At 43.5% G+C, this 18,834-nt stretch overlaps 1 protein-coding gene across 1 annotated transcript in view; it reads right to left on the reverse strand.

Annotated features, from left to right (window-relative positions):
* Nucleotides 1-16,042, reverse strand: part of LOC126259837 (alpha-tocopherol transfer protein-like) — a 126,648-nt gene extending 110,606 nt beyond the window's left edge. The window contains exon 1 of the mRNA XM_049956889.1: nucleotides 15,907-16,042. The gene's annotated coding sequence lies outside the window, so the exon portion shown is untranslated. The remainder of the gene's footprint in view (nucleotides 1-15,906) is intronic.
* Nucleotides 16,043-18,834: the final 2,792 nt, after the last annotated feature.

Here is an 18,834-nt window from a genome sequence, read left to right on the forward strand (position 1 = left end):
CGCGTTACCCAGCCACCTGTTAGGTGGCAAATGCGTGGCCGGCCTTCAGGAGCGCACAGGGAGGAAGAAGAAACAAAGAGAAACCTCAAACGCCGAAGCGAAGGAAGGAGAGGAATTGGAGAACGTAGAAAGAAAGAAAAAGCAGGTGGCTAACTGTTCCGATGCTGGGCTCTCGAAACTTCGGAACGCATTCCAGAAATTATCCAAGATATTTACTATTAAAAACAGTCTTGATCACAATTTATTTAACAAGGTGACCGGTTTCAACCACTACTGTGGTCATCTTCAGACCATTGAGTAGGAACCTCTTTCCTTGAAGGAAAGAGGTTCCTACTCAATGGTCTGAAGATGACCACAGTAGTGGTTGAAACCGGTCACCTTGTTAAATAAATTGTGATCAAGACTGTTTTTAATAGTAATTATTTATGACACTGATCACTGTTGTGCCCATAATGTATTCAAAAGTTATCCAAGATATGTTGCCCAGGGGAGGGGGAAAAAGGAATAGAAGGAAGGACAGACACGCAGCACAAAAAGGGAACAGATGCTGTAAAGTCTGGAGCCCTGTGGTAGCCAATCACGAATTCACCAAAGAGTGCTGAGTCCCATGGAGTTAGATGCCAGCACAAAAGAACGAGAGAGACACGATTAACTTTTTCTCTTGAGACATGAAAACGAAATGAAGGAGCATGACATATTGCTTCAGTAGTACGGCTATCGCGTTGTATTGTATTGAATGTAGCTGGTGACCTAGAAACGATGGAGAGGCTTCGTCTCCGCCGTAGCGCGCAGTGGTTCACAATCCCACAACAGGCCACAGCAGTCCACTCACCCCACCGCCGCTACACACCGAACCCAGGGTTATATTGCAGTTCGGGCCCTATTGGACCCCCCCCCCCCCCCCCGCCCCCCGGGGACATCTCACACGAGACGAGCGTAACCACAATGTTTACGTGTTAGAGTAATGATGGTGTACGCATACATGGAGAAAGTGTTTGCGCAGCAATCGCCGACAGAGTGTAACTTAGGCGGAACAAGGGGAACCAGTCCGCATTCGCCGAGGCAGATGGAAAACCCCTTAAAAACCATCCGCAGACTGGCCGACATACCAGACCGCGACACTAATGCGCCGGGCGGCACGCCTTCCCATCCAGAAAGCAGTGAGTCAAACCGCACGGCTAACCGGGCTTGCTTTATAGTACGGCTAACTCCTGATGGTTTGTAACTTTTATTCAATTCAGGGGACGGAAGCAGTGTTTATCGTTTCCCTTGCCTTTGTTGATACTTTGTTATCAACGACCCGTTATCCCTCCGTTCGTCTTGCTATTGATTTTAAGAATGAGCTAATGAGATGTTTCCCCTTCCTGCTTACAGTCCTTGGCGTCGTACCGCTTCTTTGCCTTAAATCGCGTGTGTAAAAATTGACGTATTACATTTTGCTTATGAGTCGTGCTCTCCAGTCTCCTGTACGCACGTAATGCAATTAAAATGTGACAATAATCTCTGGATTTGATCAGTCATAGCTACAACTATCAAAGGGACATCATAGGTTGACTTCTTACAATACATTTTTAGTATCTGTCAATGAGTAGCAGCTAATTCTAAATGAAGAACAATGTGAGTTAATGCAGATGAGCAGGAAAAACAATCCAGTTCTGTTTGTATACGGTATTAGTAGTACGCTCACGGAGACAGTCACGTCAATTTAACATCTAGGCATAACGTTGCAAAGCTGTAAAAAATGGAACGAGCATGCAAGGACTGTAGTATGGAAAGCGAATGGTCGAATTCGGTTTATTTGAAAAATTTTATGGAGGTGTAGGACCTTTAGAGAACCGGCATTTGAAGGTGACTGCAGAACGATTTTACTGCCGCCAAAGTCCGTTTCGAGTAAGACAAGAAAGACAAGGTAAATTATATCTCATACGGAGGCATACGGATAGTCCTTTTCCCTCGCTCTGTTTGCTAGTGGTAAAGGAAAGGAAATAATTAGTGGTGGTGCAATTCCCTTCTCTCTCACCCGACCTCTGCATGCGGAGTATGTATGTAGACGCAGACTGTTCCATCATTATTATTTTAAAAGTGACTCTCACATTCATTCCGACTTTCTGCTGTTTAGAACAGTTCATAATCTCGAAAAACTGTTGAAAATTTTCTGTGAAATTATTAATTAAGGTAAAGTGATGGCAATTTGTCTGAGCGTCGTATTAGGTGAGATGAGCATGACTTGCTTTTATGATTTCGTTTACTGTCTGTCACGATGAGGAAGCAAAAAGCACACTTGTTGCTTGCGTAATCAGTTTTGACAGCTTTGAGACTCGAGTAAAGAGATAAATTTTACACAGCTCGAGGTCAGAGTAAACGGTCGTCGTCGCCTTTGGTAGAGATGGTGTCCAATTATCTACTGTCTTTCCAAAATGATGCAAGTCTGCTGATAACAAGATAAAACTCTTCGCAATCTCTTAAAGATTATTGTTTATGACCTTTTCCCACTACCGCCACCTGTTATCTCCACGTTTCTGAACATAACTGAGCGTAATGTGAGGAATTAGACATAGACCAACGCGACCTGAAACACACCAGGGAAGTTTCAAAATGAGAAACGGTAAAGGTGATGTGTCTAGAAATTAGTACTCAAAATTCTAAATAAATATCTCATAACCAGAAAGCTATGGAAGTTGCGGCTTGCACTGAGAACGAGTCATACGAATATACAAGACGTGCACTTTGGTAAAACTACTGACATTGCTGCGTGTCTCATCTATTAGTTAACGTACACTTAACGCTACCGGAAAATCGCACTAAAGAACACAACAGTACTGAATGCTACCTCGAGGGCGAAGAGTAATGTGAAATGTTGGCTGACAGTTACACTGTGTGTGTGTGTGTGTGTGTGTGTGTGTGTGTGTGTGTATTCTGAGGGCATGGGGCGGGAGGGGGGGGGGTACACTTCACCACGCTGTTCACATTAGTTGAAATAACAATGAAAACGTAACTGGCTTGGAAGTCAGTAGGAGATGCTGTAACGTACAAATAACCCTTCATTGGAACACTATGTATAGTTTTAAATTCTGCAGTAAAACCATTCTTTCTGTTTCTTTTCTTTCATTCCCTCCATTAATCAGTGGCAGTTATGTGCCATGTATAGAGGTCACACTTCTAGATCCTGTTAGGTACGCAGGTAAAGAAAATTTGACTGACAAGGGAACCTCCCCATCGCACCCCCCTCAGATTTAGTTGTAAGTTGGCACAGTGGATAGGCCTTGAAAAACTGAACACAGATCAATAGAGAAAACAGGAAGAAGTTGTGTGGAACTATGAAAAAATAAGCAAAATATACAAACTGAGTAGTCCATGAGCAAGATAGGCAATATCAAGGCCAGTGTAACCATGCGAGCGCCGTGGTCCCGTGGTTAGCGTGAGCAGCTGCGCAACGAGAGGTCCTTGGTTCAAATCTCCCCTCGAGTGAGAAATTTACTTCCTTTATTTTCGCAAAGTTATGATCTGTCCGTTCGTTCATTGACGTCTCTGTTCACTGTAATAAGTTTAGTGTCTGTGTTTTGCGACCGCACCGCAAAGCCGTGCGATTAGTAGACGAAAGGACGTGCCTCTCCAATGGGAACCGAAAACATTTGAACGCATGGTCATAGGTCAACCGATTCCTCCGCAGGAAAACACGTCTGATATATTCTATACGACACTGGTGGCAGTATGTGCGTCACATGACAGGAATATGTTGTCGACCCACCTAACTTGTACACTTGGCGAATGGGTAAAAAGATTCTGCTACCTTGCCCGAGTTAGGTTTTCTTGTGGATGTGATAATCACTCCCAAAAAAATTATGAAAAGATAGGAGTTTGTCACATAAACTGCAACAAATGAATGCAACAGTTCCACAGTCGCTCAGTTTTCCCTGTGCTCTGTCAAAACATATGTTTTTAACGTTTTCAAATTTTTCCGTGTGTAGACCGTCAAATCCTGCATATGTCCAAGCAAATATGAACATGTCCTGGAATTTTGGAGAGTGAAGTTGATTTTGTGTGAGTGCCTGAACTTTGATAATTGTCTGAAAATAAAAAATTAAATTCTCACTCGAGGGAAGGCTTGAACCAAGGACCTCTCGTTCCGCAGCTGCTCACGCTAACCACGAGACCACGGCGCTTCTAATTTCGCAATTTCCCTGTTGTTGCCTATCTTACGCATGGACCAGTCAGTTTGTATATTTTGCTTATTTTTTCATAGTTCCACACATCTTCTTCCTGTTGTCTCGATTGATCTCTGTTCAGTTTTTCAAGGCCTATCAACTGTGCCAACTTATAACTAAATCCGAGGGCGGTGCGATGGGAAGGTTCCCTTGTGAGTTACAATTCCTCAGTTTCGTCGTATATCACATAGGGTGATTCAGAAAGAAAGAACATATTTAAATTGTTTTTATAGACAAACTATAGAGGATGAAAACTCTTTGTCACTGGATAGGCGAAGGTTCAAGGTTTGGTACAATTTCAAGTGGGCATTTTTGGTGGTTCAAAATGGCTCTGAGCACTGTGGGACTTAACTTCGGAGGTCATCAGTCCTCTAGAACTTAGAACTACTTAAACCTAACCAACCTAAGACCATCACACACATCCATGCCCGAGGCATGATTCGAACCTGCGACCGTAGCGGTCGCAGGGTTCCACTTACCGCGTAGAACTTCTCGGCCACTGCGTCCGGCTTTTTTGGTGGTAACATGGCGACTACATCACAAGAGAAATCATTTTTTGTGTTGCAATTTGCTCGAAGTCACTGCATTCTTCACGTGTAACGCGCATTCCGCCGTCGATGCGGCAAGAAACCGCCTCTGCCCAAGTAGATTTATGACTTTCATACAATAGTCTTGGAAGTAGCCTACATATGCAAAGGGAACAGCACTGTTAAGCACGCACGTCTGATGAAAATGTCCGGAGTATCAGAGATGTGTTCGCCAACAAGATGGGCAGGGCAGGAACTCCATCTTCCTCAAACAGCGGTGTGGCATGTTCCGAAACGACTGCGTTCACACACAGCCCTCGGGAGACCACAGCACGGACAGGCCAGGAACTTCATCTCCCTCAAACAACGATGTTGCGTCTGCATATGACGCGTTGCAAGCTGCAGTTACTGCAACCACTGCGTCCCGGTGGCCGTAACAGGAGGCACTAATTTTATATTTCTGTTCTCCAGGGTATGGTAGACGACACTTTTTCCGAACGACTCATGTACTTTGGTCGACTCGATGTTTCTTTTATTGGGTTATATCAACCAGGTAAATCATGTGAGACAGCTCTCCATCAACTCGTTGGGAGAGTGGAGAAAGCACTTCACTTTCAAGAAATAGCCCTCTGCATCTTCCTGGACATCGAGGAGGCCTTTAGTAATACAACTCTCGATTCCACGGTTAGGGCAGCAGAGGTGCATGATCTAGGGATCACTATATGTAAGTGGACTAGGGTCGTGCTTAGTGGAAGGAAGGTAAAGGCTACCATGACGAATGAAAATATGGTAATTAACACCGCTAGAGGTTGCCCACAAGGAGGAGTTCTGTCCCCTTTATTGTGGAATCTAGTGGTGAACGAACTCATTGAGGAACTAAATTCCAGACAATGCTTTTGCCAAGGATACACAGATGACCTTGTCATCGTAATAATTGGCAAAGTTACTGACAGAGTTAGGAATATTGCAGAAGGTGCACTGGGCATTGTGCAGGACTGCTCCATTAAACAGGATTTAAGGGTTAATCCTCAGAAGACTGTTGTGGTACCATTCACGAAGAAGCATATCCATCACTCAAGTTGTAATCTAAAGTTCTTCTACGAAACTGTACCTGTGAAGGGGATAGTGAAATATCTCGGGGTAACCTTAGATGAGAAACTGACATGGACCCGTCACATTATGAGGGTCTGCTCCAAGGAGAAAGGTACTCTAGAGAGTACCAGAAGGGCTCGTGGCAAAAACTGGGGCCTAACACGCAGAGGTGTGTACTGGATATAAGCCAGAGTGGTTAGACCTAGGATCTCCTACAGGTCTATAGTGTGGTAGAAGAAGGTAGAAAAGCAGCTTGCAGCTAAGGAGCTTGCTAAGGTGCAGAGACAGGCCTGCTTAGCCATAACAAGAGGAATTAGCAGCACACCAATCGCTGGAATGGAGGCCACGCTGGACATGCCTCCACTACACCGCTGGATGAAGATGAAGGCAGCAGCTGGTGCATACAGACCCAAAACTGGTAAAAACTGGATCTCACTGGGATATCCACAATCACACACTAAAATAGTGAGTGAGGTTAATATAGGAATGGCTGGGGAAATGCCGGCCGACTATATAATAACTTCCAGCTACTTCAATAAGCCTTACAATATAATAATAGGATGCAGGGAGCAGTGGGAAAAAAACAGTTCGACACCATACGGGGGACATTGTCTGGTTCACTGATGGGTCGAAAACAGACCAAGGCGCTGGGGCGAGGTGTACGGAGTTCAGCCAAGACTGGACGGCATCATCTCTCTAGGAAAACTGGCCTCGGTATTCCAAGCTGAAATTCCTGCAATCAGAGCGTGCGTGGAGAAGAATATGCGCAGGTGCTACAATGACCGTGGCATATATATCTATTCAGACAGCCAGGCATCCCTGAAATCATTGGCAGCTCCTGCAACAAGATCTAAGATTGTTGCAGAATGTCACAAGTCTCTGGTAGAGCTAGGGGGAAGCAATTGGGTGAACCTAGTGTGGGTTCCTGGCCACTCAGCGATCGGTGAAGAGGCCGACCTATTGGCCGGGATGGGGGACCGGACACCGTCCTGAAAATCACCAAGGCTATGATCAAACTAGAACTACGGAACTGGCTTAGGAAAGAGCACGTAGAATACTGAACACAGGTCTATAAAAAATATATGGTAAGTAATGATGCCAAAGCCGTGTTAAAAGAAACTCTGTAATCATGGGCTTAGCAGGAAAGAGATTAAACTCATGGTTGGACTGATGACCAACCATGGGAATGTGAAAAACACCTACATACAATGGATATAATGGAAGAAGACACTAAATGTAGGATCCGTGATGAGAGTGAAGAAACTGCATCACACCCAATCTTCGAATACACGGCATTGGAGAGCAAGAGACACAGAATTTTCGGAACAACTAGACATGAAGTAATTGTGTCTAACAAAAAATTTGTAAAGGGACTACTATTTAAGGGCATTGGTTGACTTTACTAGATAAACAGGGAGCGATACCGCACAATACACTCGGTTTTGGTGCGGACAATGGCGGGTTGGACCAAAGCTGTTTTAGCTTCCCTGCCAAAATCAAATCTCCAGGGTATGGCAGACGACACTTTATCCGAACAACTCATCTTTTCGGCCGAATCGGCGTTTCTTTTATCGGTTTAAGTAAACCGTCATAATTTATGTACTGTATTTGGGGTTCAGAAATTTCTGGCATCGCCGCAGGGCTTGAGGCCCACCGAAAGCGAATGTGTTTTCTGCCATTTCTGTTCACAGAGTTTATGGACCTTTCTTTTCTGCGGAGGAAACAATGACAGGAAGTTACACCTGGGCATGCTGCAAAATTGATTTATTTCTCAACTTCACGAAGATTCCAGTGATTTCATTTTTATGCACAGTGCCGTTCCGGCTCACATTTAACTTGAGGTGCGGCGTTATCTTAACAACAATATCCCACAACGTTTGATTGGAAGATGTGGACAGCATTGGCCTCTCCGGTCACCAGACCTCACATCTTGCGAATTTTTTTCTGTGGCGCTACTTAAAGGAGTGTCTTGTCTCGTGTGTGGAATGAAATGTGTCTCCAGCAACACATGGCTCTCATGTTAAGTGTATGTTGTAGTGTCTGTACGAACATAAAACTGTGTGTGTGTGTGTGTGTGTGTGTGTGTGTGTGTGTGTGTGTGTGTGTGCGTTTGGTGCTTGCAGGCGCTCAACGGCGACATAATCACGTTGAACCTTACTTTATCCAGTTATTTACGAAATCTGTTTCTATCTTTCAGATTGTCCATAATAAAAATTTTAAATCCTTCTTTCTTTTTGGATCACCCTGTATTTCGCCATAAGATTTGCAGCGGTGTCAATAAAATAGGCTTATAATCTCTGTTTTACATTTCTGTAGATTATACCAACCTTTCCTGTCTGTAGTATAGCGTCATTCAGTTCGTTAGATACATACCTTCTTGAGTAGAATTTCTGATGGATGCACCAGTTCTCAAAATAGAACTTGGGTTCCTGTAAAACATATATAATTTGGTCCGAGATCTAGCGTACTGCCTCTAGAGTACGCAATTCATATATTCAGAAACATTGTTAGAACCCCACTCACTTTACGCATTGAAGTATATTGAATATGGTCATCTTGCTGCAGTAGTTTATGAGTAATTCCGTTTATTACTATCCAAATGAAAGCTAAAGAGATGATTATGCAAATGCTCTAGATAGGATACACGTAGTTTCTCGTAAAATCATGATGAAATACTTAAGTAGTAACGTCAGTTATGGAGCGATAATGTTGTACGATCTTGAGACGTTTTCCTATATAAAACAGAAATATCACAGAACATTCGCGATTTCACATTGCTGTGTAACAAGCAGGTTCTTTCACAACAGTCTGCATCTCAAGGAAAGATACAGCAAGGTTTTATTTCCCCCCTACTCGTTTTAGCGGAAGGCAGTCATACACACAGTGCCACCGATGTAAGATGATTATGAAGAGTTCGTGCCTTTAAATGGGAACCACCTAGATGGGGTAGCAAATTCATACAAGAAACAGTAATCTCGCAGTCCTACAGCTTCTCCGTATATTTTTAACATGGGCTGGACTCTTCCAGGAAATTAACCTCACACTGAAACCTGGCTTACCTGTTTTAGCAGAGTACTAAAAGTGATGGTGCTGAAAGTGAACGTGTAGGAGAATTAGTAGGAAAATTAAACGAACTATAGCACCTGTACTGCCGTAATGATCGATGCAAAGGAGACTAAACCTCATGAACCTTGAGATCAAGGAAATACTCTGTCTTTAACAAAGCATCCTTCATGAAGTGATGACTCTAGCAACAACAGGAGAATTAATGAACGAAAACAGTTAAAGGAGCAGTTAAGAAAATAGAAACAACTGGATAATCGGATGAAGAGATTAGGTGATGTGAGATATTCGTTTTCCACAGAAGACGGATGAAAATATGAAGGTGGGAAAACTTCCAGACCGATTGAAACTGCACTGGATTAGTATCTAGACATAACCCACGACATGACTCGGAACTTTATATCGCATGAAGGCCGTCCTAACTTCACAATATTAAATGTCTCTGTGAAATACTGAATAAAATTATAAACAGAAGGCAGTTTTTTTGGGTTTTTGCCGTGTCATAAAATCAACACTACCCCATATTTCGGCGATCCTTCTGTCCGCCATATTTAAGAGAACGCTTTTGCTACGTCCGCTGCTGCTACTGATGTTGAGTCACACTGAAAACTGACGCCAAGGCTGCAGATACTCGTCCCATGTAGCTTCAATATCGTAAACAATGCATGCGCCGCGCATCATAGTTGGAGCCTCCAATGATATATCTATCGCACTCAAAAGATCATCAAACACTCGGTTCGCTGCACCATAGAACATTCGTACAGCGTCCTGCTAAGAGGAAAACCCTAGGCTTCATTAATCAAACTAACCTAGGCTTCATTAATCAAACCATCTGCTAATCTAATTTCAGTCGCCTCCTTATAAACGCTGCTCTAAGACTCGGAAGTAATGGCAACCATCAGAGCTTCCTCAAATTTCATCCCGTGTCCCTCGTTTCAACAATGTTACGATATCGACGATTTTTCAGTCTCCTATAGTGTCAAGGCGATGTTCCACGCATCTGTCCTGAACTGTGCGGATCTAACGGCCGGTGTAGGCCTTCACGTATTGTGTATGCCGGGAATTGTAAGCCCCCAAATCATCTTTAATAGAGCCGAATATTACACTCCACTTCACCTGTTTTCATCTCAGCATTAAATACGTTAAGGAAGTCAAAAGGGACGGGAGATTTCCATTTTAGGGCTTCACTATTTACAAAACATGTGGTGCTGTGGGATACTACTCACCGAAAGCCGACACACGGAGATCGGCATCTGCACGCTAAGAGTTACCGTCCACCGTATTAATGTAGTGGTATTCGTAGGATTCTGGTAATCACAGCGTAGGCCCATGTTCCTGATGGGGCAGTTTAGCGATGGAACTTTTACTTTTGACGGCTGCGTTTGAAAACAAAAAATATTCTGGAAAGCAGATTCCTCGCGCCATGCTATTTAGAACATCTCCGTAGGTTCAAATATGTGGAATGCAGCCTGGTGGCGTCATCGACAACCACCGATATTTCGACAGAAGCACAACCTGTCATTTTCAGGAAAAAACTGAAGCGAGTAAGCTATGTTCAAGCCAATTTAGAACCTCTGCTTTCACAGAAACTTCGTAAAGATAACTAATAACAATCCACCCACACCCACACCCACCCACACCCACCCACACACACCCACACACCCACACACCCACACACCCACACACCCACACACACACACACACACACACACACACACACACACACCCCACACACACACACACACACACACACACAGCAAACACTACCCCAATCACAAATCAAAGATGACCGACGTCAGAAGTTATCGATAGTGAAATTGATAATCAAAGGGTGCAGTTGCATAAAGTGTTTCCCTCTGTTTTTGACAAGTGAGAGAACAGGAGGCTATGCAGAATTTAAACAAAAACCACTATCTGCGATCTCTCTTTATAAGCTTACTTGATAATTTGATTTCAACAGTTTCCGTAATACCACTGTCCCAAAAGCTGCAAGTACATGTCAGAATCTCCGTGTTGTTACATTCCTCAGGATGACCGGTACCAAGACGATGTTCTGAAACGGCGAATTTGCTCGGCAGTTGTAAGCATCTCTGCCACTTATGCACAGAACACCCGTCTTCTACAGTCCTAACAATCTGACCGACATACGACATGCCACAACAGCAAGGAATACGGTAGACCCCCGCCTTAAGCAAACCAATATCATCCTTCATGAAACCTATAAAGACCCTGATCTTAGATGGTGGTCGAAATACACACTTCACGTCATATTTCCGCAAAATACGACCAATTCTACATGAAATACTCTTTGCGCAAGGAAAAAAGGCCGTAGACTTTGGTGCATCCTCCGTATTATCATCACTCACCCGGTGCACAGTTGGTCAACAGCGCAGTCTGATCCGTCATTCACTTTAACCATTCTGACGAAAGGTGATTTCGAGATGGGTTAACTCAGCTGACGTAATCTCAGGGTCCGAGATGACATGGGTCCTGTGATTCAAGGTACGAAGTTTCCCCTTCATGTTGAGCCGAATGGTGACTACTGTCAGCCTACAAAAAAAGTGTTCAAATGGCTCTGAGCACTATGGGACTTAACATCTTTGGTCATCAGTCCCCTAGAACTTAGAACTACTTAAACCTACCTATCCTAAGGACATCACACACATCCATGCCCGAAGCAGGATTCGAACCTGCGGCCGTAGCGGTCGCGCGGCTCCATACTGAAGCGCCTAGAACCGCACGGCCACACCGGCTGGCGTCAGCCTACAGATACACTTAAGTGTGAGCAGGCTTCATACAAACGACATGCCCCAACGTACCATCTACCTTCCTTCTAACACATAAAACATAAAGAAAGGGAAAAATAGCGATCCTCCTCCACCTCCACGGTGAAACGTATATTCGGATGGGTTGAATTCAGATATTATAAAAGTCATTCAAATTCTCACTACCATGTAGCAAAGTGTTTTCCTGCACGATGTGTTGGAGCACCAATGTTACTCACAATCCGACACCTTCCGTGTGGACCATGTGGCGGCCATATAACCAAGGGCGAACAGCACAATAGGAAATGAAACACTTGATAGTCTCGTTCAATTAGTTTTTTCTCAACACCTATCCTACTACAGGCTGAATCAGCGAGTAAACACAGCATCTTTTGAACGTAATCCTGCACTGTCGACAACTGTGCACCGATTGAGATGGTAATACCGAGGAGGCAACAAAGTCTACTGCCTTCTCTTTACGCAGGGGGCATTTCAGGCAGAAGTGGTCGTATTTTGCGGAAATATGATGCGAAGTGTTTGTTTCGATCATCATCTATGATCAGCGTCCGTTTAGTTTCCGGGAAGGATGATCTTTGTTTGCATGAGACAGATGTCTACTGTATTTCTTGCAGTTGTGGCACGTTATTATTGGTCACACTATCAGGACTGTGGAGGACCAGTGTACTGCTCATAAACGACACACACGCTTACAACAGCCGAGCAAACCCGCCATTGCAGAACGCTGTCATTGCATCGGTCATCCTGTTGATTATAACACGGAGATTCTAACATGCACTTGCAGCTCTTGGGGTAGTATTATTAAGAGATCTGTCGAAAAATATTAGCAAGTAACCTTACAAAGGGAAATGCTGGTTTATGCTTAGATTCGGCATCGACTCCTGCTATCTAACTTTTCAAGAAACAGAGGGAGGAAGTTTATGTAACTGTACTACCCATAGCCGGCCGTTGTGGCCGAGAGTTTCTAGGTGCGTCAGTCCTGAACCGCGCTGCTGCTACGGTCGCAGGTTCGAATCCTGCCTGGGGCATGGATGTGTGTGCTTGTCTTTAGGTTAGATAGGTTTAAATAGTTCTAAGTTCTAGGGAACTGATGACCTCAGATGTTAAGTCCCATGCTGCTCAGAGCCATTTGAACCATTTGCACTACCGATAACTTCTGTCGTCGATCATATTTGATTTGTGATGGCGCTAGTGTTTTCAGTGTGTATGTGTGTGTGTGCTGTCTTCATGGATTTTCTCTGAAAATCGAAGTTTCGACATAGCTTACTCGCGACCGTTACGCTTTAAGAATGGTGTGCTCCTGTCGAAATATCGGTGGTTTTCGACGACATCACCCGTCTGCATCCCCTTGAGTTATCTGAACATGGTATACTCCTGGAGAAGCTAAGGTCTCACATCCCCGGAGGTGGACGAAGAAGAACATTGTTCTGTGGCCTTTAATACTTACGCTGCGATCACTACGTTTGAGATTGGAAGAAATCTAAGGAGTTTCATGGAGGTGGCCCATGCGTCCTGTACGCTACAGAGGCTCATATATATATATATATATATATATATATATATATATATATATATATATATATGACGATGATTTAGACCTCGGCCTCAGTTCTGCCCATAGACTTATTATCCAGTAAATAAGGCTCCCAGAAGACACGGAGCTGCATGATCGCACCGCTATCACACAAACACAAATGAGGAGACCTAGACAGATCACACCACGACGATGGCAACAAATGTCGACAGATAAATCCTGCACCCAGTGCCCATTACTATCATTAATAACACGAAATAAAAGTAGCGTATGTTACCAGTTTCTTGTAGGACTCAGAAGCAGCAACAGCTTTCTCCTGAAGATGACCAACAGACGTATCGCCAAAATATCGAATCATGTTGACTTTACGATGCAGAAAACCCGTGAAGACTAAGAATTATTACGCCGCGAAAGCCTAAGAGTACACAAAGTAATAAACATTTTCACTTCGTTACCGACAGGAGTCTCGAACGTTTCTCTCAAGATTATATCTCACGCAGAAACTGGAAAAAGGACAGTATTAAACGTCGCTGATATTTTATATTCTTAACAAACTTAGAATTTATAATTCATACCTCAGACAAAACGAATTGCCAAGAATGAAATTGGTTAACACAATACAACAATAAATAAAGTCTTGTTTACAGAATGACTTTTTATTCTGCAGTGAAAGAACACCTGTTTGAGGATTCTGGCAGATGAGTGATGTGCCGAATCGGGACTGGAACGTGTAACCTTCTTTGCAGAAGTGCTAGATGCAGTATACGCACGAGGACCTGTGATGTTAGGACAGCAGATGACGGTTATTGGCCGAAGTAAAGTTGCGATGAAGGAGCTTGTGTGTTGCCTGCACAGCTTAATCGGTGGAGCATTTGCCCGCGTAAGGTGAAGTTTCCGCGTCCAGCGCGGTCCGGCACACAATTTCGTATCAGCTATGAAATTTTAGCTACTATTTACTTTATTTCAAACCTGTTTGGAAGTTTCCAGAATGAGATTGTCACTCTGCAGCGGAGTGTGCGCTGATATGAAACTTCCTGGCAGATTAAAACTGTGTGCCCGACCGAGACTCGAACTCGGGACCTTTGCCTTTCGCGGGCAAGTGCTCTACCAACTGAGCTACCGAAGCACGACTCAAGCCCGGTACTCACAGCTTTAATTCTGCCAGTATCTCGTCTCCTACCTTCCTAACTTTACAGAAGCTCTTCTGCGAACCTTGCAGAACTAGCACTCCTGAAAGAAAGGATATAGCGGAGACATGGCTTAGCCACAGCCTTGGGGATGTTTCCAGAATGAGATTTTCACTCTGCAGCGGAGTGTGCGCTGATATGAAACTTCCTGACAGATTAAAACTGTGTGCCCGACCGAGACTCGAACTTGGGACCTTTGCCTTTCGCGGGCAAGTGCTCTACCAACTGAGCTACCGAAGCACGACTCAAGCCCGGTACAGTATCAATAGGTAAAAGAATGTGCTGATGGTCTAATTGGAGAAAAATTACTTCTCGAATAAACAGCTGAGAGGAAAGGCAGCGGTTGTGGATTGTTTATGGAACTAGCCTTCCGTTTACTTTCCTTGAGAGAAACCACGAAAATTCTAAAACAGTGACGGTATTTAGAGAAGATAAAAAGAAAAATTTTTAATGCAACAAACGTACCGTTCTCCCGCTAGATGTCCATGAGTTATCAGAGTCTAGCGATGTTGAGAAACGTTGTTCAGACTGCCATGTAATGAATGCTGTTCCAGAGATATGTTGAGATTGTCCATTTATATTAACGCACGACTGGAATCTACAGCGTTACCGATGCACAGCCTGGAAGAGCTGAATATCTGTTTGGCTGAAGAAGCAGCAATTATTCGTGAAACACCTGAAGGTTTGAGCATGTTACTCAATCATTAAACACGCGCATCTCAGTTATGCATTAACATAAATTTACTACAATTACAGCAATATCGCTAAAATAATATGTATCACGTGGCAATTTCAACAACGTCTCTGAACATCACTAGCGTCAAAATTTGCATGGGTCCAAGAAGGAAATGGACGCATGTGTGATATTTTCCTCATATAAAAGAACTCGTCTTATCCCTTATAAAATGTTGTATACTAAAATTTTGTTACATGCTGTATAATTCAGTTTAATTTGAAATTCAGAACAACGTGGAAAGTGGAAACTTTAAATCACTCGCAAAGTTAGAAATTGGGAGTTCAAAATGGCTCTGAGCACCATGGGACTCAACTGCTGAAGTCATTAGTCCCCTAGAACTTAGAACTAGTTAAACCTAACTAACCTAAGGACATCACAAACATCCATGCCCGAGGCAGGATTCGAACCTGCGACCGTAGCGGTCTTGCGGTTCCAGACTGCAGCGCCTTTAACCGCACGGCCACTTCGGCCGGCCAATTGGGAGTTAAGTTAGCTGTAAATACTGATGTATTAAATAACGGAAAATTACATAAAGACAGCAACAGTTATTTAACTTTCCCGTTGTCTTTAACTACGAGTATAAATATGTAACACTAACATAAAAATCTTGGTCTCTGATTACGTATTCATGAATTTTATATGCAAAAATAATTATTCAAAACAAAACAAAACTAACAAATCTGAAACAGTAACGAATCACAGTTAATGTAAGAGTAACGTTTTACCGTTTGGTTTCTGACAATAATTCACGGAAATGTCCCCACGCCTGGTCACAGTACCTGTGTTCCGTTTGCACCAACACTGCGACCACAGCTAAGATCGGTGCTGCGTGCGGCGGACGGTGTGATCTTTGGGGACGGTTCGCAGCCCAGCCTGCCTGCAACTGTGATCTGTACGCCACCTCCAGGTCGCCAGTGAAAAACTCTGGCCTTCCAAACAGCGAATAGTAAACGTGGATCTCCTGAACAGGCCAGTCGTTTTGCTTGATGTGGGTAATCATTATGAAAGGAACTAGCGCGTGAATGCAGACAGAGCAATGAATCAGCGCCTTTCAAGGTCACTCGGTTCACGTGTTAAGTACATGCAACAGACAGTGAATTCACTGACTCATATCCTTTCAGGCAAGGTGTCTGCAAAAAGACACTCTTCAGCAGTTGTTACATGTCGTCCATACTACTAATTGCAAACATATAGGACCCTACACGCGCACCAACCAGCCGACCGACCACTTCCTTTCACTGCTAACACACGTCCCTACCGAGTTCACTCACAAGCAAGACTTCTCATTGGATACCCCTCATTTTTAGAGGTAAAATGGCCCAGTGTATAGCCACTCAAAAGCTGAACAAAGATCAAGACGGAAAACACGAAGGAGATGCACTGAACTGCGAAGAAATAAGCAAAATAGACACAGTGAAAGGTCACAGCTTAATAAGTGTTACATTGAGCGGACTCGAAGCAACAGCGCTGTCATGGTTGTTTGGTGACTTGGTTGGACAGTCAAGCGGCAGATCCGTGTTCAGATCTTCCTCCTGCCGCATTTTGATTCACAAATTTGTGACTTGGCCGTTTAATCATTGACGGATCTGTTCTCTTTCTGTAGTCTTGGCAATTTTTATACTATACATTGGTTATAGAATATGAGCCTTATGGTAAGGATATATTACCATGTCAAGTAAATGTGATAAATAGTGAAAGCAGGCGAGATACCGCATAGACCTCTCACAGAAATGAAAACAACAAATAAACGGTGGTGAACTGTGTTACAATGTGGACTGTGTTACAACAAAGGAATTCAAGAGTCAAAACATCCAAAATGGAACGCAAAAGTAATGACATGTGCTAATTGTGTATAACTATTAGAAGGTACGCACGTCAGGAGGTCCCTTCGTCACATTTCGCTGTTGGAAACGGACGTAACACCATAACACAGACACAAATTTGATTACAGCGTATGGACACGTTAATGAGCGGATGGACAGATTTTGTGGGAAGAAAAAAATGAGGGACATTTGAACACGGGTTTTCTTCTTCGTAGTCCAACACCGTAACCACATAACCACGAAGCCATGGCTATTCAACTTCGGTCGATGTTGCACATCATAAACTTGAACCGTTCACTGTTTGTTTTTAGCTTCTTTTTTAATAGATCAGTGCAACTTCTTCCTATTTCCGTGCTTGATCTTGTTCAGTTTTTGACGAGTTATCCACTGGGCCATCTTACCTTTAAATCTGTATGGTCAGTGAGGGGAGGGGGAGGGCGGCGATGGGGATTTTCCCTTATCAGCGATTACAGCGTCGCCCTGTTCCTATCGCTGGTTACGAATTGTTCATTGAGGCTATGTTCGACGAGATGCCGCTGAGTCTGGCACATAAACGGAAACTATGATTTGCCTTGGCTGTTTTAGAGGTACCAAGGGCAAAAAAGTAGAGCAAAAGCTGTGAGAAAAGAAGTGGCTAAAGCAAAGAGAGAAATTCAGCCACCCTCTGTTACATATGGAGCTGGGAGCCTACGATTTTCGTAATTATGTAACAAAGAATGAAACAAACCTTTCAGAGTTGCTGAACTTATTCGAACTATTCTTAACGGAGAAGACCAGTCATGAAAGAGGCTGACAGTTACATTACGGTTTCTAGTTACTTACATTACGGTTTCTAGCCATAGCCAGGTCCGCGTCGCTAGCTGAGTGGTGAGCGCGACAGTATGTCAGTCCTAAGGACCCGGGTTCGATTCCCGTCTGGGTCGGAGGTTTTCATCGCTCAGGGACTGGGTGTTGTGTTGTCCTAATTATCATCATCACTTCATCCCCATCGACGAACAAGTCGCCGAAGTGGCGTCAAATTGAAAGACTCGCAACCGGCCAACGGTCTACCCGACGGGGGACCCTAGTCACACGACATTTACAGTTTTTAGCCAGTGCCAGAAGTTAGGAGCTCAAATTCGGTGCGTCTGTATCCCACAATTATTATCTAAAATGGTACATGGAACTTGCAGCGTTGTTTTTGTCGCCTGACGAAATACATAATGATAGCCCAAAATAAGTAAAACAAGAGATGTTAATGTAAACTTTATTAATTTATTTAGGTACGTAGAAAGAAATATGTCCGATGAAAGAGTAAGAAACTCATTTCAGATTAGAAGAAGAAAGACTGCCGGCCGAAGTGGCCGTGCGGTTAAAGGCGCTGCAGTCTGGAACCGCAAGACCGCTACGGTCGCAGGTTCGAATCCTGCCTCGGGCATGCATGTTTGTGATGTCCTTAGGTTAGTTAGGTTTAACTAGTTCTAAGTTCTAGGGGACTAATCACCTCAGCAGTTGAGTCCCATAGTGCTCAGAGCCATTTGAACCAAGAAGAAAGACTACAAATGGTGGTGTCACATATTATGTAATAAATACAAGAGATACATAGGAACTGAAGCATTTAGTAACTTCAGAACTGTTAGACAGTCCTTCATTTTGCTCTTCATAGTAGAAGCCTTGGATATACTCTGGTTTTTTAATACTTCTAATAATGAAGCAAATGCGTTTTATATATAATAGTCCGACGAATGTCTCTTTTTCGGGTTTTAGATTTTGTTTCTGATACGTATCAGTAATGAAATCTGAGATCTATTGTGTCTGTATGTCAGTTGTTAGATTTCATTTCCGCTAGGTATCGGGAATAAAACCTAAATACCGAAATACAGATGGTCGACGGCCTTGCTTTAC

This window comes from Schistocerca nitens, chromosome 5, assembly GCF_023898315.1.
Source record: "Schistocerca nitens isolate TAMUIC-IGC-003100 chromosome 5, iqSchNite1.1, whole genome shotgun sequence".
NCBI lineage: Eukaryota > Metazoa > Arthropoda > Insecta > Orthoptera > Acrididae > Schistocerca > Schistocerca nitens.